Consider the following 27110-nt stretch of genomic DNA (forward strand, 5'->3'; position numbering starts at 1 on the left):
TACATGTTTAGTTTGTACTTTATCAAATACATCATCCCTCCATCTCCCCACCTACAACTTTTCCATCTTTCCCCTCTACTTTCTATTTCAGCATGTAAGTGAATTAAAAGCTAGGCTGTTTGTGTGTGGTTTGTGTTTTTTCTTTTTTCCCCTCTCTTCCTCCCCCCACCTTGTTCACAACACCTGTCAAGGACAACAAAACTGAGTTATATCTCACAGAACTTTACAGGATGACAAGATGGGCTTTATCCTCTTACAGGGGAGACTACATGTGGACCAAACGCTGTCCTTTAGGATATTCTGTTTCAGTTTGTCAAACTGAAGTTTTGAAACTCGGAGAGTGTCAAACTGCCAGAACTGTAAGTGGGTATGCCTGTTTCCTGCAGGTCTGTTTTTGCTGGGTGTAGATCTCAAAACACAAAAACCATTAGGCAGTGTAATGAGAAGGAGTTTTAAGGTCTAATTCTTTGGCCAGGCATCTGCAGATATGCAAAAAGATATCTGTTTAAAGTTAACATCTTCTTAGATTCACATAAGAAAATTGAAATGATTGTTTTGTAGCAAATAATCTATTGAAATAGTATTGAAATTGGATAAGCTAGTTCTATAACATTATACTATGCATGATAGTGTTAAATTTTACTTTTAAAATTCCATCATTTTTTAATAAAAACTTGTAGTTACTACTATTCTGACAAAAATATCAGTGATATTTTTAACTGACATGATGCTAAATAAAAAAACCCTTAAGCTCAAAAAACGCAAATGAATGCAATGCAAGAATTTCGTTAAAAGGAAGTATGGCATGGTGGTATCCCTAGATTTATGACTGATGCATTGTACTTTGTATCAAAAATAATATTTAAGCACTGCTTTTCATACATGAGAGTAGCAGTGATGTTTTTCAGATAATAGCTTTTGTTTTGTGTTTGTCAGAGTTACAGTGAAAAGCTTCAGTGACCACAGAAGTAAATATATGCTGTTTACATCTAACAGTAGTAAGTGTAGAGTTTGGCTTTGCCGTTGTCAGCCAGGAGTTCTTACTGAGGAGTGTCATCAGCCTCTAGAGAGTTTTATGGATCTGAAGTCGCTTGAATTGGGCTTGACTGCATTAAAGGGGCATTACATGACACAAGCTTTAGATGACTGGTTTATGTACTTGCAGTGTTACAGCAGTCAAGTTTCCTTTGCTGCTTGTTACTTGAAGACTACAACGGGTCACACTGTGTCAGCTGATGTGTCAGAATGTGAATGATACCAAAATAAGCATAAGATTACAAAAAAAAAAAAAAAAAAAAAAAAAGAAAAAAAGATGGCATTACCAGGGCTTTGGCAAACATTGCCAGAATGCCAGGTTCTGGTGTAAGAGCACCCCAACACTGACAAATTTATGGCTTTTGTTATGTCAGCTGCCTTGCTTGCTTACTTTCACTACATCTCTGTAGATATAGTCTGTTAGGGTCGCAGCTCAGCACCACGAGTAAATATGAAACATCGTAGTGCAAAGCCCTGGGGAAAAAGCAGCAGCTTCAGCTCTGACAGAACAGAGTTTTTGCTCTTATGTGTCTAAGGTGAGCAGAGGGTAAGAAATTGCATGAGTGCAGGAGATCAATGTACTAGAAGTACCACAAAAAATATCAAAGATGTGGGAGACAATTTGGATTGCACTGAGAGTAAATTCACCAAACCTCTCTAGCCTGAAGATGACTGCCAGACAAGGTATACATTTAAATATGCATAATCACCCCAAAAGTGTTGTAAAAACAGTTTTTAAATTTTCACCTGCAAATATTGTATTTAGTATTCTAAATAATGATGGGTGGCACCAAGATGTGATTACCTTGCTTCATTTGAACTAAATACACGGAGTTCAGAAATTTACTCAAATGACTAGGGTTACTTGCTTTGGCAGTGTTTGTCATACAGAAGTCTCATGGGACTGAAAATTGAGATGGGCTAAATACATGTTCTAGATAGTTTGTCTCCTGAAATTTTGGGAGTGAGTGTATGGGATTGAATTGTGAACAAAAATGTACATTTTTGTACCTGTCTCGTAGGTTTTTAATGACTTAAACGAAAGCCAGGATCTGAATAGCTGTAAACAAGGACAAATATTCAGTAATTTGTTCTGAACCTAGTTCCATGTCTTTTGAATGTAAATTTTCTTTGGATGGTTCTGTAGTCTTGTGCATCTGGTAAGGTAGTGATGGTAGTAGATACTCTTGAGATGTATTGGATCAGTCATGTATATAAAAATCAGTTCTGGCATGAAGCAGAGTGGTGCCTAGGTGAGTGGTAAAGTGGTAAAATAATTCCATTATTACAGACTGACAGGCTTTTAACAGGAGCTAGGCATGGTCTTGTTTGTAAGGAGCTACATAGTTCCAGTTGGAATGTAACACATGGATTGGCTATTGCTTCAGCAGCAAGGAATCCTGTGATTATCCTGAACGTATCAAGTTGTTCAGCTGGGAGGACTGAATACTGGAAGGGTGCTTGCAATACTTTGGAAGTATTGTGTAAGTTTTCTGTGCCCTGTCTGGGCATGGCGAGAGACACTTCAGTGCCCAAGTTACATATTCTTTTTAGCACACAGGACATTTGGGCTGCTATTGCTAGAATTGAATTAGATGGTTTTGAATGTTTAAGACCCCTTGCTGCCCTGGGTTCAGGGTGTTCTGTGGGGTTGGGTAGTTAGAATTAGCCCCGTCATGGAATGGCTGCTCAGATAATCCTTTGAGAATGGTTTGCCTGTGCTAAAAGTACATTTGGGAATGGCTTCTCGTGTTAGGAGGATAGGTTGAAATCAAAATTACGAGTTCCTCTCATATTGTGGAAGAGGAATCTGAAGTAGTCAGGAAGTTTAAAGCCAGTCATATACACGACTTGAGCTTCCTTGCTCTTGTGAAGGGTTCTGAGGTGAGGTTTATAGCGAGCTTAACTGGTAGCAAAAGCAGAAAAAATGTGTTTTATTATGGACATGCTGACATGGAAGCAGGAAAATACTCGGAAATATTAGGAAATAGTGCAAGACCATGCAGGATTTCTCATTGGGTGCCTTTGATCTCAGTGGTTTCTCGAGAGGAATATATACTTTGGGCCAAATAACCTGCTAGTTCTAGAAAGGTGCAAATGCCTCTTGCTGCTTGGTCTGTTAATTTGCTGCATGAGAGCAAATGAATAGATCATTCTGTCCTCTGTGCATGAATTAACCTGTGAGGGGATAGTATAGATGATTGTTTTTAACCTGTTAGTGTCTGAAAGACATTCAGAACAAGTCCCAGTTTGTCTGTCGTCTTCCTTTTTTTATGCCCCAAAGCCTCAGTGTTGTTCAAAAAAGAAATCTGTATATTGTTTTTTTTATTTTGAGTCTTTCATTTGCAATTTTAATATATACATAGCTAATATAGCAATGTAGTAACTAACATGATTAATAAAGCAGTTCAACTTGTATTTTATGAAAAATTTAAAAATGCACTATTTTAGAACTTTTGTAGATATCAATTTATTATTCCTTCAAAATAAATGAACGCTACATATGTTATTTAGCATTTAAAATGGGAAAAGTTGAAATGGACATGAGTGCACATTTTAACTGAGTATGCTAAAAATCATATACCTCAATAACAGATTAATCCTTTTGTCATTGTTAATACATCTTTCTTGAATAGATATTGTTCCATTGACTTCAATCTTGGGTCCAGTTCAGCTGACCTTAAGAGAAACTTTGAATAATCAAAAATGTCATATGTCTTTGAACAGGCTCTTGAACCTTTGTTTTTTTGTTCTTAACACCCGGAGTAGATGATGTTACTGTACTGGTTGAAGGATACAACGCAGAAGCAAGGTGAACTCTTAGGTTTGCTTCCATTTTAATCCGGAGTGGAATACAAAAATCATAGCTGGTTATGAACAGCTGTTGGCAAAAACTTCTATTTGTGTCAAGTATTGTGTTTTCCTGTTGTACTTTGACACTCACTGGACTACAGGGACACTGGTTTAATGTGATATATAGTGGAAAAAAGTGTAGAGCTGCAAAGAGGTGTTGGTTGCATAATGCACAAATTCTTCTCTGATGTGTCTTGTGCACCCCATTTGATGGTAGCAACTATGGAAAAAATAGTTAATTTCCCAAGAGAAGGCATACTGTACGTGTTCAGTGACTAAAACATTAAATAGGAGAAGCAAAATAACATGGAAACCACAGGCTATGGTGTTACCAATTTTATGTCACAGTCTTGACTGAACTTGGCATTATGTTTTGTATAACACAATGTCCAAAGTAACGTAACTAGAAATCCCTCTTCCTTAGTACCTTAAATATCTATTAGAGAAAAATGTGACATATGTAGTTCAAATAAATGTGTGATTTTTAATGCTATCAAATATTTTATATGAATACTATGTTTTGTCTTAGCCTCAGGACAGCCTCATTTGTTTTCAAACCTGTTCGAATATCAATTATGTTGATAGGGGACAGAATTTCAATGTTTGCCATCTCATACCAGGTATGGAAACAAAAGCTGTATTTGTGTTTGCATGAGGATACAAATATATGTACATAAAAACTTCACATATACAGTGCTGTTGATACCATCTTAAAAGTCATACTGAGACTCTTGGAAACTGGACCAAAATTCTGTGCTGCAGTTTTTATATGTGCAAGACTTATAAGTGTGATGGTAAGCTTCTCTGAAACTGAGTTTACTGGCTTTTGGGTTAATTTTATAGGTTCCTTTCTCATTTGTGTTTTGTTTAAAATATTGCTGACATCTATGGCTTGCCTTTCCCTCTTACAAAAGGGACTTCTTCAGCATCTCTTTGAACAATGATTAAATGTTATTAGGTGTTGTGAAGGGAGAGAGGGTGGGGTTTGTTTGGACTTAATTTGTCTATAAGCTGTGATTCTTTCCAACTATAACATACAAGCTTCAGGGCTACTCTATCGTGTCAACTTGTCAGTCTTTAGACTCTAAGGTTTTATGCAGCAGTTTGTCCTTTATTAGTGTTCACAAAGCATTTATCATGCAGAGAGTGTTGCTATAATTAAATTACACAAAACCAGTGAAACACAAAGTAGAAGTTTTAATCAAAGGTGTATTTTGCCTACCAATAAGACTGTTCAGTCTCCTAATATAGCCTTATCTCCAGCTGACTTCCCTGTGTTTCTCCAGCTGCTTCCAAGACCTAATCCAATATTCCCCGGTGACTTATTCCCTGCTCCTAAGGACTGAGACAGCACCTGATGTCCTTTTACTTCCTCTTTGTCATCTTTGGGCATGACGTTGTGATTCAGTTTCTGTGTACTTTAGCCTGTGATGTCAGGAAAAGTGAAAAAGTACTAATAAGAAACCTCCTTAAAAAGAGTTGGTGTCTGTGTAAGTATTACAGACAACATGCTAGTATTTCAGCAAGGATAATGTTACTAAAGTGGATATTGTGTCTTGGGGTTTTTTTTGTTTGTTTGTTTTACTTTTTTTAACATTTGCATCAAAGGTTTTTTTCCTTTGTCTTTTCATTGTCCTTATTTTGTCTTCCTGCTGTACAGAATAATTGTTATTATTGATTCATTTTACTTGAAATTCTAATCTTCATTTAGCATATTCAGTTTTACCAAGCATTCATATGTCATAAGTAAGCCTCAAAACTAATTTCTTTTCTGATTTGTTTTATGTTAAGGTGAATTTGGAGTCTTGATTTCTCTGCAGCCAAGTTCATAGTAACTGATTTTTAAAACGTGACTATGAAAATGAATGTGATGTTTTTGTTTTTTGCCTTTTTTTTTTTCCCCCCCTAGGATCACATTATCCAGCAACTGGGGCTTTAAAGAAAAAAAAGCATGAAATACTGGGAAATTAATAATATATTTGGGACATTTGTCAATACTGAGCATTTCACTGTATATGGATGGGTTAACAGTTTACCAGCTAATTACAGTCTCACTTTGCTGTTTTGCTATCCACATTTGATCCTGACTTTTAAAGGAATTAGCTTCTATAAATTCTTGTTAAGATTAGTCAGATGACTACTAGCACTTTTATGTTGGTATTTATTTTGAATATTTAGCTTCCCTATGAGGGTAGTGACTATGTCCATTCTGGAGTGTGCTTTTCTTAGCTCACTTGAGCACGTGCCTGTTAAATATAGCATGAATGAAACCATCAATGTTTTACTGTTCTTATGTTGCTTCTCTGCCAGTTTCTTTTTTGCTTGCAATGCCATTTACACATAATTGAGTCTGGGACAGACTGTGCATTTCTTCAGCTGAGGTTCAGTCTTGGCCCCTAAAAATTTTATGTCTATAGTAAGTCAGGCTTCCTTTGAATGAACGTGCTGATTTCTGAAGAAAGGCATATTCTTGGAATATTGCGAGTGATTATTAGACCATTTTCCTTAGTGTATTGCCCCACCCTCCATTGGCAGCAATCCCACCTTGACATGAATCTTCTTTGCATTATATCAATGATTTTTTTGTATGTGCAGTGTACAAATTATTGTTTTTCAGTATCAGACAAACAGCATCTTACCTAAACTCTTTATCAGAACAAATATGCATAAGCAAATCTTACCTGGTTTAAAGTTTAGCTCCTTTATATACCTTTTACATTACCCCAGGTTATTTATAGCTTACTGGCTCATACTCCACACTTACCTAATTTTTGTAGGATTCCTTCCAAGACTGCATGATAATGGAACAACTTGTAGTGGTGAGTGACCTTCTCTAGCAGTAATTTTTTCCCTTGGGCATTGAAATTGATTTTCTTCATCTTGGCATGTGAAGAGTCAAAGTATGCCTCTTGCCCTGACTCTCCCATGAGCATACAGTGGCATTGGAAACAAATCATGTGAATGCTGCAGCTTTTAGGGCATTCACTATGGCAGCACCAGGAAGAGGAGAACGTTTTTAGGCACTTTCCCTCTGTGCTGTGATATAATTTAGTTCAGAAACACCATTTACTGTGGGTTACATTCTGACAGATTGTTTTGGGGGTGTTTGAAGGTATGGGTGATAGAGGGATTCGTTTTACCTTTACCTGTGAAGGTCAGAGGCAGCATGTGCCACATGAGAGAATGCACCAAGCAGGATCTCTCTGCCCACGTTCTGATGATGGTGAGCCCTCTACTATTCCCTGCGCAGAGCTAGAAAATTCTAGCCTCTGTGTGTGTATTTAAATATATATGTTTATGGTTAACACCGGGCTAAATACGCTATCTTTGCTTGGATACGTGCAGTCCCTTTATGATAATATTACATTCAGTATATTTGAAATTCATGAGTAAGTGTCTACTGTGAGAAAGCCTATATTGATATCAGCGTGTAGCCTCACAACAGCAAAGCTCCTTGTGTGAATATGGTATCATCTGTTCAAAACAAGAGTTCAGTATGTGGTGGTCTAGTGTCTGTATGGGCAAAAGGAAGTATATGCCTGGAACATTGTTATGCCTAGAAATTTATTTCTGGCTATAGCTATGTAGTTAGTATCTTTGAACTTTTGATATACAATGCGAAGAAAATGAAACATAATTTATCAATAAAATAGACAATTGTTTCTGCTTGTAGTTACAAAAACTTCTGAGGATTTACTGAATCGGATAAAATATTATCGGGGAGCAGGCCAGTATGTTTGGTTGGGGAGAGTTTCATTTTGTTTGCCTTTTGCATATACAAAAGGTGAAGGGAGAGGATAGCAAAGAAAGATTGATACTTTAGAAGAGGCCAAGTGAAGGTATTCTTCCTTCATTTTGTCATGGTTTAGGCCCAGCCAGCAACAAAGCACCACGCAGCTGCTCGCTCACTCCTCCCCCCTGGCGGGATGGGGAGCAGAAAATACAATGAAAAGGCTCGCGGGTCGAGACAAGGACAGGGAGGGATCACTCAGCAATTATGGTCACAGGCAAAACAGACTGGACTTGGGGAAAAAAAGGAAATCAACTTAATTTGTTACCAGTCAAATCGGAGTAGGATGATGAGAAATAGAACCATATCTTAAAAACACACCTTCCCCCCACCCCTGCCTTCTTCCTGGGCTCAGCTTTGCTCCCAATTCCTCTGCCTCCTCCCCACCAGCGGCACAGGGGGACGGGGAATGGGGCTTGCGGTCAGTTCATCACACGCTGTTTCTGCCGCTCCTTCCTCCTCGGGGGGAGGACTCCTCACACTCTTCCCCTGCTCCAGCGTGGGGTCCCTCTCACGGGGGTCAGCCCTCCATGAGTTTCTCCAACTCAAGTCCTTTCCACGCACTGCAGTCCTCCACGAACTGCTCCAGCGTGGGCTTTCCCACGGAGTCACGGCCTTCTCCAGGCCCAGCCACCTGCTCTGGCGTGGGGTCCTCCACGGGCTGCAGGGGAATCTCTGCTCCGGCACACCTCCTCCCTCTCCCTCTTCACTGACCTCGGTGTCTGCGTGGTTGTTTCTCTCACACCCCACTCCTCTCTTCGCTGCAGCTCTTTTCTTTTAGCAGTCTTTCCCCTTCTTAAATATGCTATCCCAGAGGCGCTACCACCGTCGCTGACTGGCTGGGCCTTGGCCAGAAGTGGGTCCAAATTGGCGCCGGGGAAGCTTCTAGCAGCTTCTCACAGGAGCCGCCCTGTAGCCCCTCCCCTGCTACACAAACCCAACACAACTTAGTGGATTGTTTCTTTGAGGGGTGGGGCGCTGAAACCCCAATTCTCCAAAGACCTTTTGCCTGGCTTATGGATACAGCCAGCATCAGTATAAGTGTATCTATGTACAAGAATGAGTATTATCCCTGAATTCTGCACCACCCCTCTGCTTCAGGCAGTTACTCAGTAAAACTAACTTGAGTGGAGCTTGTGTCGGAGAAATTACTTCTTGGGTAGCAGAATGACTGCAAATAGGACAACTCATACGTAACAGTGCACAGTTCTCTTTAAAGTATGTGCATAATAGAAAAATGCATATATAATAAGTTGTGGGCATTTCCTTTAGTTCTAACCAGCAACACTGAAAATATTTAAAAGTAAATAGTTGGCCTGTTCGGCACAGGAATAAACATATATTGGTGAAATGTGTGGTTCCATTTAATCTCACTATTGATCAGCCAATATCCTGAAAACACTGAGAAGAAAAACAGTGGGGAAAATACAAACTACTCTTCTGGCATAAATTAGCAAAAAAACCCAGACGTGATATATATATTTATGTAATAAAGATATACTAGTGCAAGGAACAAATTATGTTAGCAGGCAAAACTCCTGTTAACAAGCAGCTAATGAAAAAGAAGGATGATAGAAGTGAGATGGCAAACTAAACGGGTGAATAACCTGTATGTATAAGGTTTCATGATAAACGAATCTAAACAGCAGTCATTAAGTATAATTTTAACAAGATCTCAAAAACAATAGTATAAGCAATTGAAGAGGCAACAACCCATGGTGGGGCTGTAGCATGTTCTTTCCTTCAGTGATCGTGATAGCACACTAATTATAATTGTCAGTAACAACATCCTGTGGTGAGCAGAAGAGTTTCACCGTCATCTTTACATGAATGTATTGTGAAAGGGAAGATATAGACAACTCTATAAAGATAAAAGGAAAGAAAAGAAAGAGAAAAGTGCTGAAATAGATAGCAAAAGAATTTCAGAGAAGAGGATTTAAGATAAATGAATTAATAGTAATAACTTTAAGAACCTTCTAGTCAAAAGGCACAGAAATAATATTGAAAACATCTCTGCTTCTCTTTGACAGTTTACAAAATTTAAAATGGCATTTTAAATACCTTTCACACTGCAATATGAAGCTTCATTCAACGAAGGCTATTACATAGGCACAAAGGCCTTAGCTCTGAGAAAGGAGGCTCAGCTTTTTTATCTGGCAGTGAGAGCTCATACTTTTCCTCCCTCCACCTCTGTATTATCGTGCACCCTCTCTGCTTCTTATTTATATTCACCTGCTTTTTAATTAGCATCCTGTAAAGTCACACACTTACAGTATATTTAACCTCCACTCATGACACTAGCCATTATCGTTTGTATCAGGGAGGATGATTGTTTGAAGACCTGTTACAGAGGGCACCTTATTACTTGTACATGACAGATATCAATTACAAGAAAGGTCTAATGGGGCTGTAGTCACTGGAAGTCTACAAAGTCAAGTTTTAGTGAAGGTTTCTTTCTCTTCCACAGAGGGTCATGAAAAGTAAGATTTCTGTCATACTTTTATGTAAAGACATCCAGAAGACTAAGAGAATTGTATGTTGCAATCTCTTAGAATTTTGAAGACTATCTTCTGTAACTTAAGGTAGGAAGGAAAGGAATTTGATATAATGTAAATTCTAAACAGCAAAAACACAGGATGCTGGTTAGTGCATAAGTAAAAAAACATGTCTTAATAATAATTATTTTTTATAATGGTGATTTCAGCTGAGTTTAGGAGGGGGTTGGTCTGCAATTATTTACATGGGAAAGCCAGTTATTAGCAGTATAGTGTTTAGACAAATTTAACCTGTCATCTTTCTGACATCAGTGTATAAAAAGATCAGTCCTTCAAACTGAAAAAAATAACCTCTAGATACACAGAAAAAGACAAATTTTCTAACATAAAAGTGCCATGTAAAAGAAATAACTTCATTTTTGGCAAAAATACAACTGGGTTGGAAAGAAACTACTTGATTATTCTGAAAACTAATCGAACAATTTAAAACTCAAACTGATTTTTTGCTATTTCGTATAAATCTGGAAATGCTGGCACAGCTTGAGCTATTTGGGCAGTGTTTGGTCCACTTTTTCCTCTGAGGCATTTAAAAGCCTCAAATATGTTGTCCAATACAAATTCTTCTACTGCTTATGGACTTCCTATTCAACTTTTAAGTATCTGTTTCAAACATTGGATGGTGACTCTATTACACATTAATCAGATAAGATTTAGTGAATCATTATTGGAGTTTTATGAACATTCCTTTAGAATGCTAGTCTGTGAAATAAATAACATCTTTGTGAGAAATGGGCAATTTTTTTCATTGGTAAAAGTAATTCTGACATTGTTTCTTTGATTAACAGTGAGGAGAAAAAAAAGGTATATCACTGTTTCTAGGAGCAGAAGTAGACATGCGAAGTCTCAGGCCAGCTCATCTTTTTCACCAACATGTGGTGATTGCAGAGCGTTGTGTAGTTCTTGTAGAAATTCACATGGATGTACCTGAAGATGAAATGGTGCCAATGTGGAAACAGTGACAATAACAGATAAAGGAACTTGAGGGATGTTCTCCGTACTTATTGTCTGCTTGTCCCAGCCTTTTGTGTGGTTTCTGAGATAAACTCAAGTTCAAGTGGGAGAAGGAAACAGTCTTATATGTGAACTACCTTGAAACTGAAGGGTTTGGGGAAAATAGAAGTAAGAAACCATAACATCTTTCTAGGAAAAGACTATAGCAGTATCTGTTGTATCACACTCTGTGAACTGTACAGGGCATCTCAAACCTAAGGTTCTGAGTCAGCTCTGGAAATGCTAGATAAGTACATTATGGTTTCTGCTAATGTAATTTCTAGTAAGTTCCATAGATTTCTCCCCCCTCCTTCCTTATTTCTCTTATTTGTATCAGAACTTGAGATAGAAGAATATAGGTTAGAAGTTGTGTTCGCATACTGGAAAATCCATGACCAAGTGAAACATAAGAAAGATGCATAAATTCATTTTAACTGAAAAGGTAACATGTGAGGTTGATAGTCTTGAGGGCAATACGCATTGACATGTTAACTCTGTACTATCTTCCATGTGAAATTCTAACCTTTGCTCTTGTAATGGCAGTATTGCTTTTTCTCATGCATGGGGGAAATAACTAGGGTAAAACTAATTTTTTGTTTAAAAATTGCTTGAAATTTCAAAAGATTAGTTAACTAGAATTTTTTGAAACATTTCACCTGGAAAAGTTGTGATGCAGATAATGCTGTGGGAAGTCACTTCCAAAAGGATTTCTTGTATGAAGCAGAGGGGAAAACAATATATACAAAAAACCATTGCAACCTCTTATCATAGAAAATACATACATTTAGCTTTTGTTCAGCTTTTTAGCTTTTCAATTATTCTCCCTGAAAGTAACATTTTCAAAAGGTAGTAACCTATACAGAAATGATCTCACAAGTTGCTTGCTTTCTTTCTGCAAAAACATGCTGTCTCTATTTAAATGACAGTAACCAATAATTGTATATCTGTAAACACTATCAACAGAGAACTTAAATAGTATCTTTGGAGTAGGCTAAAATTAGTTTTCATTACAACCTATTTGTAAATCATTTGAACCAAATATCTCAAGCTGAAAATGTAAATGTGTTTTTGTTTTTACTGTAGAGATGAGGTCAGCAGAAGTCTGCAACAAATATGATTACTTGGGTGGAGGTGACATGATTTACTTAAATCAGGCAATTTTCCCATTAAAGCATTGAAGCCTCAACTCATAAAGAGACTGCTTAGCAGATGAACTGTAATGTCTTCTCGCATTTTTTATATTAGGTGATTTGAAAGAAAAGAACAATTATAAAAATGAATGTATTTCTATGTTGAGTGGGAAAAATCCAATTTTTGCAGCAGGGGGTGGCTAATTTTCAACAGATAAAATAAGACTGCTTCATAAAAGCTTCTTTATAAATATTGTACAATTAAATATGTATATATATTTAGATTTATATTGCCAGGATAGGACAATGCAAGGATGAATCATTTGAGTGGTTAGTTTCTTGCACTCTTCCCCCACTTTCAGCACAGAAAATCTTTTCCCCTTCCCTTTCCTCCACACCCAATAGGAACAGCACAGATACTGTAAACCTCAGTACTGGTGGGTTTTGGGGTGGTGGTTGTTGTGGGTGTCGTCCCCCCACCCCGTGTGCTACTTCCAATTAGCAAGGATTATTAAGGCAAAATTTTAAACTGCTGCTCTAGCTTCTTTCCGGTATTATGAGCTGAGCCAGAGGCCACACAATAAAACCTGACTGATTAGCAAAGACTGTAGTTACAGTAACAGATGTCATATTTTCTATACATTTCATGGACTGAAAGTGACTGAAACAAGGAGATTCCAAGTTAAATCTGGAAGTCTATCTGAGCACATTAGAGCACGTGTTTGACTTTGAAGAGGTTACACAGAGATGCTTTTAGTGGGTTGTATTGCTGTTATGGTCTAAGTATCTTTTTGTTCCTAAGCATTTATATTTGCAGTTAGTCTCAAGTGCTGCAGACAGGATTCTAGCGCAGACCTTTAGTCTGATCTAGTAAGATGTTATATATTCTGCTCTGCTAAGGGAGACAAAAGTTGTAAAAAGAGGTGAATTTTCTAATTGGACCAACTAATAGTTTATCTTAGAGTATGTTTTTTTGATCATTCCCATATTTTCCACCTTTACAGTAAACCTACTCTTCTATATGCCATAGTATATAGGTACATTTGATCAAACTAAAAATTGACTTATTAACCATAACTTGGGACAGTGGATCATGACTTCAGTGAAAGCTCATAAGAAATTCAAGATGCTAAATGTTTGTGGTCTGCACCACTATTTTAGAAATTGCTATGCATTTTGTTCTGGTGAAAGCACAAAAAAAAAAAGTGTACTTAGTTTTTGGCACTGTGTTTCTGAAAGAAGACTGAGGTTGCAAAATTCTCTCAGATTAGAAGTTCTGATCTCCTGAGCAGCTGTAAGAGCTGAATATTGTGCTCAAAGCTGAACAAACCTAAGAAATACTTAGGAAAACTTGATTTTAACATAATTAAAGATTAGTTTTAGGGCTTTACTTGGACATCATTTTGCAGTAGAGAGAGTTGAAAAAAGATGAAAATCACAAGTTGACAAAAGTTCATTTTGGTTTTCATGTCAATGCAGTATCTTCTTCAAAGGGACCATGAAAATATGCATTAGTTGCATATAAGTGGGTCTTGATCTTCGTCCATGCTGCTTGTGATTAGAGCTTGGTGTAATATCATTGTGTATTTTCAATGGGAGAAAGAGTGGGTTGCTGCAGAGGAGCAGGAAGTGTAGTTGCAGCAGACGCATTTGAGAAGAGGTTGAAGGTTTAGATTGTCTGCAATGAGGCAACAGTGCATTGCTTAAAAATTCAGCATGTAACCCAAATGTAAAAGCATGTCTTCCAAAAGTGACGGCTATGAGCAGCACCTCCAAAAAGAGCAGTGTTGATCTTAGTCTGACATCTTCTCTCTGATAGCACATCTTACTGCAACTAAAGAATATTTACAAAGTTATTACACGTTTCAGTCTGCTTTTTTAAAATAGTGAAAGGAATCTGGTAATTTTATAATCTATAGTTTAAGCACATTTTTTGACTTTGAGTGCAAGGGAAAATCACTGGTTAATCCTGACAGTGAATGTCCGTCTTGGTATTAAAGCACTACGTATTGTAAGACCTCAGAATTCAAAACAATTCAAAATAACCTTTTAAATTAAACGGGCACTAAATTAAAATTTTAAATATTTGACTATCCCTGGAAGTGACAGTATATAAAAACAGTCTAGAGTAACTTTTTAATGCCAGTTATAAAACCATAAAGCCAGAGAAGGAATAAATACAATGCAAACACTGATTAATCCCCCTGTGTTGCAGTGCCACTTCATACTGTTGTAATGCGGACCCTTTCCTCTGATATTACTCAAGAAATACAAACAAGAAGCATTTATTATCTCCAAAGTAGTGTATGCTATAGAGTGCTGAATAAGGAAGTGAGGTATTGCAGCTGTTATCTTCTGAACTAACTGCTACTGCGTGTTGCATGACCAGCCCTGGCAGGGTTTTTGTTCCCATGAATGAATAGGCTATAAATCTGTCGCAGCTGACACTAGCAGCACTGCTGGAGAGTGTAAAGGGAAAATTTGCAGAGGAATCTTGTGGTCTTTGCTTGCCTGGAAAATGAGTTCAATAAAATGGAGGTGATCAGTGCTTATTTATAGGCCAAGCTGATACATCCAGCATTGGCTGTCAGAGTTTAACTTAGTGTTTCCTCATTTATGCTCACTCTGTAAAGCAAAACATGGCACTGTAAAAAAACTTATATAATGCTGTTATACTGTGCTAGTCACTATTGTTGAAAATAGATAAAGCAAAATAAAGGGAGGAAAAGATAAAAGCACAGATAAAATGTACAGGAAGGAAATGGAAGAGGCTGGCAGATGCTAACACCCTGAGAAGGGATGTGGAGCTGCTCAGAATCATTTTGCTTGAACCCTAGATTGAAGGTGCTTGGCAATTACTGCTGTGTTGTAACAGCAGATACATCTTGAGAACTCTGCTCTGGAAGGAAGGCATGGGGATTTTATTCTAGTTGAGGGAAAGGACTGAGGAGCTATCTTTTTTTATGTAGAGTTACTAACACCAAATCCTAAGGTATGCTGGAACTGTATATAATGTGTGTGTATTCTGGTTTATGCAGATAGCTCATATGTGGATTAGTGTTATATGGGAAAGTGTTTAAACAAGACAAATCCTAAACTGTAATTTACTGAAGAGAAATTTTGAGGGATTTCTAAAATCTTTTTAAGTACATGTTGACAAAACAAAGCATTTCTTAATTTCTGGTTTTGTTGCTTGGTGACATTCTGTGAAGAAACTGATGGTAGGTCATTTCAGGCCTTTGAAAATAGTTAATTGTAGCAGCAATAAAAGTAGAGACTTGTTAAGTAGGGAGAACAGTGCAGTGCTAATTTTTTCTTTAAAAGGGGTCTGGGGAAAAAAAGTAACAACAAAAATCTAGTACAAATCACATACACAGCACAGTATAGCCTGTACATAACAACTGCACCTGGACTCAGGCTGGCTGAGAAAGTTTCACCTGTAAATAATTAAAATATTTTAAGACCAACTCACCTGATGTAAAGTAGGAGTGGCTGCACCTAGCAAGTTTGTGAAATTTGCTTCACTGGGGTTAGGGTAGCTATGGGTTTGGAGCCAGTCAGGACACTCTATGACTGGAAGTATGAAGAATCTAAAAACTAGGTTCACTGGAAAATTGCAGTGAAAGACAATTTTTCCTCTCTTTCCTAATAATTTACTAATTGTTTTATGCTTACTGCCTATAGCTATATTTCTTGCTGTATTCAAAGGAGTTGAAGTAAATCTACATGTTCATATTTCTATCTTTGTGCCATAGTACACTGAAGACTTGTAAACTGTACTTCTCTCGCCTTCTTTGATGGAAGTGACCTCTGCCTGAAAGCAGGGAAGACGTGGAATAACTCCTCTGAGTAAGTGAACTTAATGCATGACATAATGATGCACTGGGGATATATGTTGTTGTTTTGAATAAGTAGTTTAAAAATGAATAATATTACAAGAGCCTGAGAGACCATTGTGTTAGAGTCTTTGATTAGTTGTATTTCTGCAACCAAAGTTCTGTTGTAAAGGTAGCTGGAGGTCAGGTATGTAAGAACAGTAAATATAATTTTCCTTCTATCAGTGGAATTTGCCATGATATGAGAAGCAGGAGAGGAGAGAAATTTGTAATCTTTAATTTCTTTTAAGGTTTTTCTCAGTGTGTGCATTCAGTTAAATAAGTACTTTAAAAAAAACATGCTTGCAGTATGTTTCTTTAGTCTTGCAAATCCTGTTAGCTGTAAGTCTGAGTTGTAAGATTTAAATGTCTTGCCTTGCATCTCTCTATGGAAGCTGAAATATTTACTGATTTTTCTCTTTTCTAGCACTCTGAAATTTATTTCAGTGTATCAATTAGTGCAAACTTATCAGAAAGAAAAGTACAATTTTCTTTTGTTCTGAAATTGCTTATTATAGTAGTAATAAAATATTTCGAAGACATTTTGGGCTATTTCAACACACAGACAGGCTTTGAAGGGAATTTCAAATAAGAATGCCAAATTAAGTGATAACACTCATTACTGGACTGTTTCACATATCATTCAGAGCTACTCCAGGGACAATGCTTGAGTTATACATAAAAATAATACTTGACCTTTTGTGACCTATTCCATTTCCAGTCTCTTGTATCCTGTGATTTAATGAATGAGCCTGTAAATTTTCTTGGTAAACATCAAAAAAAATCCCAACAACCCAAAACACATTTGAGTGCTTTGTTACCTCTTTGTAATTCCAAGAAAATCTGGAATGTGGAAATAGTTTCTGAAAAGGTCTTTCTCTTATATGTAACTGAAATATTTAAAAATTCCTTCTTTTGGTAACAATAGCTAATGAACAATATAAACGCTCTTCTACCCTACAGTTCAAGAACTGGTGCATGTATTTTGTTAGCAATGACCCTGTTTCCCTTCTTGATATTCAGCTTTCAAAAAAGGGATGAAATGTTTGCAATATAATTGTTAGCTCATTAAAGCAAGTGTTTTCCTTTCCATTAAGTTAATAGATTTTAGGTCTAAGTGTCTGTTCTTTCTGAAACATGCGTCTGGATTATCCTTCATTTCATCATGCAGTTCTTGTTCATGGTGGTGGGTATATATTCCGTATAAAGGAAAACAGTATTATTTGTTGTCTGTAAAGAGCATGTGCACAAATTCTGCGGCGGGTCCAGTGGGAAGTCATAGCGGATTGGGAGCACTAACTCATTCGATTCAAAAACCACATAAACAGATGTTAAAATTTTGAAGTATGCGATTCTTCCTAGCTTGTGCTTTTTTCAATTAGGTATTGAAAGAAGTTACTGCAGTGAATGTCCATGTACAGGAGATCAGTGTGCACTTTCTACAGTACCAGGATGCCTGAGGTTAGAATGCACTTCTTGCGTGCGTTTGTAGTAGTAAAAATGGAAGACAAATACTTTCCAGAAGCAAACATAAAGTTGTCTCAAACTGAGAATTTTCCTTACTCTTGAGTAAGCACTTGTACATTTTTTCACTATTTTCTTAGAATGTACTTCTGCTGTTTACAGGTGCTACATTAAAAATATGAATAAAACTAGTTAGACCCAGAATGTTGCAAGTGTAGAATCTGGAATAAAAAGAAACAGCAAGTCAGCTGCTTGTGTTGTGTAAAGCCTAAGAAGTGAGGAGGAGAGAGACTTACACTTTTCTAGTGTAACATGAATTGTGTGGTGATTGTTAGTCACATCAGAGTGGTACTCTTTAATTACCTACAACTTCTTAAATACAATAAACTAGACAGGAAACATTGTGGGTGATAATGACAGGTACTTGCCGATGAAGCCTGAAGTAATAAGTGTTTTGTACCATGTGCTAGCTGCTTCTTTAAGTGTGCGTGTCCATGTGAATGAAGGAGGATTAAGGGGAGGGCAGGGGAAGACCCCTGACAAGACAGGTGTAAAGCCTCAGGATAAACCTCACTGAAATGTTTAGCCAGAGTTTGGTGTTTTTGGTTTGTTTGGTGGTTTGGGTTTTTTTTTTTGTGTGTGTGTTTGGTCTTTTTTTTTTTTTTTTTGACTGAGAGAAATAAAGGGAAGGGAGGCCAAAGAAGCAAAAAGATATTTGTATTAAAATGTTAATATTTAAAACATGTATTTTACCTTTTGCACATATACAGCTGCAATGGTTTAAAGTAATTTTCTTTTCTAGTTGCCGTGGGTCGTACTAAATGTAAGAGCATATACACAACAATGTGTACTTTTGAATATACATGTGTGCAAGCACACATCTGTAAGTGATGAACCTAAATAAGAATTTTTGTGGGGTCGATGTAGGATGGTATATTCAAGTGGTCATAGTCACAGTGCCTGGTTGAAAATCCTGGTAATCCATGAGTGCAGGACTGTGTGACTACATTAACGCTTCACAATAAAGGATGGCAAGTGGGCAGATTTGCATGCAAATTAAATTTTCAACAATATTTCTGCATGCAACTTCCATTACAGTTGGGCAACTTTACACAATTGAAACTGATGACTAAGAAAAAGCATTTATAATTTAGTAAATTACAACAGCAATGCCTGTAATCACCCAGGTTAGCTGCTAAAGTGCCTCTAGGGATTTGATTAGAAGGAGGAGAACCTTTAAGAGGCTGATGAGGCGGTATCAAGCACTCTGAATTGAAACACAGTAAGAGAAGCTGTTATAGCCTGGGCTTAGTGGAACAAATCTAAGACAAACCTATGTAATACAGACATCATCTAATCAGTGAAACAAGATTTGATCAATCAAACAATAAAGACCTGTAAATAGTATGATATTTATATCTGAACCAAGGCCACATTTTGTTAAACTGTATATGCAAGATATTATTAAATGCCCCATGAAAATAAAAGGTGATTGGTGACATGAAGAATGCAAGGAAAGGGATACCATTTAGTATACCAGGTTCTGAGAAGTATAGAATGTTCACAACCCCCCACGGACCTTTCAACATGTCTCCACATAATTTCTACATATGTAGAAGATTTGTTTTGTATTTACATCATGCACAGTTGATTTTGTGCGAGATCCATGTGAAAGTGGAGGTGAAGCCGAATCAAAACTCAGAATATACTGCCCTCTCCTGACAGTTGGGTCAACCTAGGAGCCTGCAAGTGCTCCTCATTAATTTTGGTTAGAAGAAGTTTTGGTGCTCAATCCTTCAGCCTTATGGTTCTATAACTTAAAAATGTTCTTCCACTGTGATAGTGTGTTTTCTTTTGTCTTTCATTATGAAAAAATTTACGAGGGTATTATTTGCTGACATTCATAAGTTGATCATCTCCTGTTCCAAAACAGATCCTTATAACATTTTAAAAATATTTCCCGTATTGCTTGTTATCAGTTTACTTAGATTCAGATTTGGCTCACTAGCAGATTGTCAAGATCATTAAAATAATGACTGAAAGTGTTGGCAAGGTGATAATGACATTAGCATCTCTCTTCTCCATAAACAGGTTAATTTTTTGGGGGATACAATGATCAGTGATAACGGAAAGTAGAAAGAAGTGCATGAGAAGTTTCTAGGTATTGGATTGGATTGTAAATTGTTCATACTGCATAGTAGGGGTTTAGTTGGAAGTGTGTTATCTGGTGGCGGCCATACAGACCTCTTAGATTTTTCAAATATTAGGTTCTTCCACACATTTGAAGCCAGGCTGCGTTTTGTGAAATTCCAGTTATGGAAATTAGTACTTGTTTTTGTCTGATATTGAGATTACCTCTTGATCTGTTCTTAGGCCATAGCTGAAAAAGATTGAGTATAAACCCTGCTATTTTTTCCACATATTCTGAGAAGGTAGATCATGAAGAAATGAAAACCTTCTTGTCAATTATTTGGAAAACATCAATGAAGCTTTCTTGCCTTCAACAGGATATGTCTGATGTCCTCTTGAGAGTTAATGGCTCTCTTATTTATCTGCTCTTCCCCCCCACCCATGTCGTTGTCTCTTCCATTTCTGCTACTCTTTCTGCAGGCCAACAAATTGTCAAGCAGTAGAAATTTCTGTTTGCAGGTGACTGCATTCTTTCTGTGTCCAACATATAAGACTACTGGTACACTACCTAAAAACACCAGTAAAGAAATATTTCTGCTTCATATATTACATGTGTGACTTTGTTTCTTAGAACTTCAGAAGTAGAGGGTATCCTGCCGCCAAAAGTCTCCCTTTATTCAGGGGTCATGATCTGATTTCTAGCAGTCCCAGAAAACCACAAAAGAAGTGGCTCTGGCTCCAGAAAACAAAGCTTAATGCAAAAGCTGGTCAGTGTATCACCACACTAAGGTTTAGCATGGCTGCGAGAGAATTATGAGGAAAAGTAAATGGAATAGTTTTCACGAGAATGGCAAAGTGTAATGGTAAGATGTGCAGCAGCTCTGATGTACAGGAGCTTGGAAAAGAATTTCTGGTGGAGCTCTTACAGGACTAGATAAACTTGTACACATGCTTCATCCAATATACCTGTTAAATTGCTTCTGTAAGAGTTTCTTGCTTCACCTCTTTTGTCTGGTAGTAAATCATGACCATAAAACCCTGTCTTACATTGTTTGTTTTTTCTTTTTTGTCACAGCTCAGTACGCTGTACTGTTTTTTGGATGTAAATTACCTACCACAACTACGCCTGATCCCATGTTGCTGCTGCTGGTATAATACAAGTACACAGATAAGTAATCTGAGCTAGGCAGAGCTAGGAGTGTATGCTTTTTTCCTAGCTGAGGACTGTTGAGAGCAGCTGCTCCCTCTTTCAGCTGTAGTTTAGGATTGATGTTTGCATTCCATTCCTAAGACTGAATGTATAATATCAGAGTGGTGTTTATATTTTCCTACAATAAACTGCCAAGCCTACTTTAGTAGGCACTTAGCCACACCCTGCCATCTCTGTCCCTTACCCAAAGTTGTCAAATTAATATCGTCCATACATATATATATATATATTCATAATGGTACTAGGTAGTTTTACAAATGAGAGTTGTGTTTCAGATGTTGTCATAATGAGTCATATTAATCTAAAAATATAAACACTAAGTTTTAAATGTATGTCCTATGACACTGGTACTATTTTTGAAGCAATGATATTAGTGTTTTCCCAGATAGATACTGTGTATGGACACCAGGGGAGCATGTGTGTAATTTTTATGCACTACTTTTGGGCATATTTATGTTAATGGCAAATAAGATAATGCTGTCTTAATATGGTACGGTGCTTTGCAGCTCAGAGGCCTATGAGGGTGTCTCTGCTCTTGTTAGTATCAGGCTGGTGGAGAAGAAGGTACTGTTCCAGAGCATACAGCTGAGTTACTAGGAAGTGACTAGTGAGAGGTGACATAAAACCTATGCAGTCACAAATGAAAAGCTCTTTTTATTTAATTAGGCTATAAAGTTGCAGAAGAATCTATAATGTGTGTATCAAATTACCATCCCTTGGGATGGAGAGAACGTTGACAGTAAGGAAAACAACTTCAAAGAAATTCTAAAATAATATTCAGTTCTTAACAAAATAAAACCTATTCCTCATTGTTAGATAATCCTGCTTTTTCAAGATACTATTGTTAATGCTGCTGGTAACTAATTTACCACTTCTCCTAGCAAACATTGAGATGTTGGACTGTTGACTGGTTAGCATTAATATAGTTATTTGTGAACTGCATACGATAACGTAATTTGCCAAGGCACACCTTTCACATTTAATTATTCATGCAAATTACACTAAGAGGTATTGTACTATTGGTTATGCAGATTCAGTGCAAACAGCATATTGGTGCAAATACTGTTTATGTGAAATTAAAAGTAAGATTTTTATTGTTCATTCAGAGGAGAATTGATTGTCAGGTTTTACGAATCCTAAAATGTAGCCAAGAGTAAAACGACAACACTTACTGAAAAGCTGGAACGCTGATCAATGCAAGTGCCATATTTTAATCCACCACAAATATTTTTATTTAATTGTCTAAAAACTCTTTTGATATAAAGAGATGGGCAAAACGAAGGTGTCTCTGTGCTGCTTAGTTTCATTACATACGTAAACAAATCCTCATGAAATCAATGATACTTTAAATTAAATGGATATGAAATAGATTTAACTCTTGATTAGTCGTTCTGAGCTCTTTCAAATTAGTAGGCAATTGGCAGGCTAGCACCATGTGATATTTTAGCTGTGTAACCAGTGTATTGATACTCTTAACAAAACATTAAAATAAAAACTTACTAAGTGTCCTGGTTTTGGCTGGGATAGAGTTAATTCTCTTCCTAATAGCTGGTACAGTGCTGTGTTTTGGATTTAGTGTGAGAATAATGTTGATGATAACACACTGATGTTTTAGTTGTCGCTAAGTAGCGCTTACCCTAAGTTAAGGATTTTTTTCAGTTTCCCATGCTCTGCCAGCAAGCAGGTGTGCAAGAAGCTGGGAGGGAGCACAGCCAGGACAGCTGACCCCAACTAGCCAAAGGGATATTCCATACCATGGAACGTCATGCCCAGTATATAAATGGAGGGGGAGTTGGCTGGGAGGGGAGGATCGCCGCTCTGGCATCGGTCAGCGGGTGGTGAGCAATTGCATTGTGCATCGCTGTTGGTTTTTTTTTCTTTTTTCCCCTCTTCTTTTTTTTTTTTTTGTTATATTCCTTTTCATCATTATTATTATTTCATTATTGTTAGTATTATATTTTACTTTAGCTATTAAACCGTTCTTATCTCAACCCACGAGTTTTACCTTCTTTCCCAATTTTCCTCCCCATCCCACTGGGAGCGGCGGGAGTGAGGGAGCAGCGGCATGGTGCTTAGCTGCTGACTGGTGTTAAACCACAACACTAAGCATGGATGTTAAAGCATAGAATGTAAAGGAGTAATTCCTGATTTTCATCCCAAAGCAAAAGAGAAAGTGTCTGTCTGTCCGTCCCTGACTTGTTACTGTGTTCAATAAGCAAGGCAGTGATTAAAAAAGTCTGTCCTTTGCACCCTTTGTATTTAGAGAGGGGAATACTTTACAAAGCTTTGACTTGAGCATCTCGGTTGCTGTACCATCTTGTATTTCCCTTCTGCAGTGCAATCTTGGCCTCTTTGTGCACAAAGTTCAAGTGTTGGGAGTGGGTGAGATGGGGCTTCAAGATAAAAATAGAGTTTAAGCTGTAATTTGCCATCATAGAAGAGAGAAATCACTTGCCAAGAATGAATACAAGCTCCCTAAGGCTCATCAGCTCAGCCTAAATTCCACCCAAGGTTCTGTGTCAGTGTACGGTGTTAACTTTAATGGCCTTGAAGTAGCCTTCATTCTCTGGTCATGGTTCCAAATATGTCCCCTTTGTTAGCTGAGATCATTTCCTCCTCCCTCACATGTAAGCAAGGTTTTGCAGTAATAGATGGTTCCTGCTGAGAGTTTGCCAGGCAACACAATTCTCTGGGGAGGCTTAAAATGTCCTCCTCTTAAAAAATGTCCAATTTAACGGCTGTATTTAGGTGTTTGAGGCCATACAGTGTTTGCAACAACTATGATGGCTCTATTATGATAATGGAAGAAAGCTACATTATGAAATAAATATATTCTAGGTTTTCCTTGGCAACATAATGTAAGGATCGTTCTGCATGTTGGTACTAAAGAATCAAAAACAGTTTAGTAAGTCGATGGGAACACTGTTTCTTGTCATGCGGTTAATGGATCTACTGTTGTATTTGTGTTCTTTCCAGCTCTGCTGCCTTACATCAATGAAAAATTATGTTTTTTCTTCAATGCCACAACACTAGTCATCTTTATATTCAACGTATTCCCCTTCAAATCTTTCAGTATGAAATGTCTACCATTTTCCTGGTTTTGAGTCATTTTCCTGATTCTTGGCAATAGAAAAGGGTCATCTTTCTTGATTATTGATGTTGCATTTAATAAGTTCAGTTTACTACAGTCATGTTGATGCGTGAACAAATGCACTATTTTTTTTTTTTTTTTTTTTTTTTTATGTAGAGCTGGCTGGAAACATGGCTGTATGTATTTACTCTGGTTTTGCTTCTGGTTAAAGCAACAATAAATCTTTTGCCCTTAGATATAATATTTATACCCTCTGTAATCCTTCTTCCCTTTCCCAAAAGCTGTTGCTTATGATTGGCTGGGCAGATTTAGGAAACAGTGAAAATCTTTATGAAAAGCAGTTACAGTGCATGAATAGTAGGCATTCTTCAGATTTAAAGAGGTCAAATTGATTTGTGTGTGTGTGTGACAGAATTTGTTCCTGGGGTGAGACTTTGAAGTAAAATTTCAAAGCATTGACTAAGGGTGCAGCTCTGTAGCTTCTTATTGACTTTGTTCAGAGATCAGGAGCTAAAACTGCATGCTGCACTTTGAAAATTTACCCTGAAGTATTGAGTTTTACCTCAGAATAATTTTTTTCCAATAATTTAATAAACCCCTGAGAATGTGGTTTATAATGGAAATGCTGACATACTTAAATTTAATGCTAGTCACTGAAAATTAGTACGATCTTTAAACAGAACTTGGGCAAAACCTGCAACTCATGAGTATCCTGTAGTTAATTAGCAGGAAACATTTCAGAAATGCATAATCCTCAGAACACTGTTAGCAATGACCATGTCAATAGTAATATCACATTTTGTTTTATTCCTTATACTTGCATTGTCCTCCAATTCATAGGAGAGTGCTTCTGAACACCTAGCTATTTCCCAAACGTATATGTGCATTGTGGAATTGAACTTGTCAAACTTAGAAGCTCACGCTGAGGAACGTTTGTATACAATAACAGTATGATGGATTCTTTAATATAAAAGTGTCAACAAGATCAGTGCTATTACAATCTTGTTTGTTTGAGTAGGACCTCAGAAAAGAACATCATCCAGTCTAGAAATTGTATTGACAATGTCCAGAACAATGATTTTGAGTCCAGGCATGTTTGCTGTGCTGCTTCCTCTTGCTTCTCTGTGGCTCCTTTGTACTTCTCCCCGACATCTCTCCATGGTAAAGTAACTGCAATGACAATCTAATAAATACCTTTGGAAAGAGAGTGGTGGGGCAGTGAGGAGTATAGGAATCACTGGTCTTGGAGATAAAAGATGAGTTTTGATTACATGGGGCTGAGGTTTGGGAAACCGACCTTAATTTCTGAGCCCTGCAAAAAAGACTAGATTTTTTTGCATTTGTAGTTGCCTTGTGCTGTTTAGGTGGTGATTGTGTTTTGTTGTACTAGCTAAGAAGGAGATTCGCTAGATATAATTGTTAGCTATAAGTCTGGTCATGGCTTCTTTGCTCACCCATCACATCTCCCCTACTGTGCTACTTGTACAGGAGCCAATGAAGAGAAAATGGCAGTAACATCTATATCTAAAATTTTGTATTGTGGGTTGATGATCTCAAGCCTTAGCAATTTCAATCAAAACATAGTACATCAAATAGCATGACCTTAGAAGAGCATTTTGGAGAAGAATTTGAAGGAGAATGGTGTGGTGGACCTGTGGATCTTTGCAGAGCTTATGGAAGGCAATGTGGGAGAAAGCACGTAGAGAAATTTGAAAAAGGAGTAGATAAATGCATGTGTTTTCCTTTAAAAAACCTGTTCCCTAAATACTAACATTTAATATTTTTAGTCACAATGGAACTCGTGAATGTCACAACCAATTTATACGATCTTCTGTAAAAAAACCAAACAAATAAATACCGTGCATCTGGACTGACAAGCTGTATGCCAAGATTCAGCCAGATGCAATTTGAAATGTCCAAGACATTAAACATGCCCTGAAATGGAGCTTTTAATGAAAGTGCCATCTCAGTCTCAGCTATAGTGAATGCCAGTGTAACACACTGCAAGGAATTTATCATGCTAGATCTCAACTGCAAGTAGGTTACACTAATCTAGAAGTAAATATACTGGAAGTCTGGAGAAGTTAATGCCTGGGAGGTGATTTTTTCCATCATGTATCCCATCCTGCCTGCATACTTTGTTTATAGTAATGTATTTCTGATAACTACATAAATTTTACAAAACTTAAAGAAAAAAAAAAGAAAAGAAAAAAGTTGTGTGCTGTGTGCTTGCTATGCATTGTTTTGTTTCTTTCATTAATTCTTGCTGGCATTCTGGATGCTCAGATGAACAATAGCAGTAGCCTGTAAAGATCAATACCAGATTGCTGATAGTGCCTATCTATTCAAAGAGTAGATTATTTGATAAATGGTTTGGTCCATAAATTTTGACATTTGTTAGCTGTATAGCCCAGACCAACTGGTAGAACTGTAGTTCCATCATAAAAAGCAGGAGCAACAAATAGAATATTTCCTTTTTGGTACAAAACCTATATATTGTAGTTTTAAAGCTGCAAGTAGTAGATTTCAAGAGAGAAAAACAAAAACTTCAAGTTGTTAAAAGTTCACTTTTTTTTAAGTTTTGTAATTATGGTCTATGAATACAGTGTATATAATTTGTATTTTATGGCTTTGTAGTTGACAGGATTCAGATCTCATAAAATTGTAATCCTAGCTGCTTTTTTGTATCAGTGCCTCTATATAGTGGATCAAGTGGGATCCTCTGAGAGAACTCACTTCTCTCTTCCCCCAAAACTTGCCCTTTTTCAAAAAAACTGGGAAACTTAACAAAAGATACATGATGATGAGAATATCCAGAGCAGACTCAAAAGTTAATGAAACTTTGGGCAACCATCTGGAACTTTACACAAGCTCAGATTTCAATTCCTACACTTAGGTCAAAATTCTGAATTATTTTTGGAAGACATATACTTATCCTTTCTTTTCTCTCAGATGCCTTATAATGTATGCTCAAGTGCAAAGTCCTG

General features: G+C 37.1%; 1 long non-coding RNA gene across 4 annotated transcripts in view; it reads left to right on the plus strand.

Annotated features, from left to right (window-relative positions):
• LOC127021128 (uncharacterized) overlaps positions 1 to 27110 on the plus strand; it is a 188686-nt gene that overhangs the window by 61485 nt on the left and 100091 nt on the right. For all 4 annotated transcript variants that reach the window (XR_007767166.1, XR_007767165.1, XR_007767168.1 and 1 more), the window contains one exon: positions 16109 to 16202. This is a non-coding gene — a long non-coding RNA (uncharacterized LOC127021128). The remainder of the gene's footprint in view (positions 1 to 16108; positions 16203 to 27110) is intronic.

This window comes from Gymnogyps californianus, chromosome 12 (genome assembly GCF_018139145.2).
Source record: "Gymnogyps californianus isolate 813 chromosome 12, ASM1813914v2, whole genome shotgun sequence".
Classification (NCBI taxonomy): Eukaryota; Metazoa; Chordata; class Aves; order Accipitriformes; family Cathartidae; genus Gymnogyps; species Gymnogyps californianus.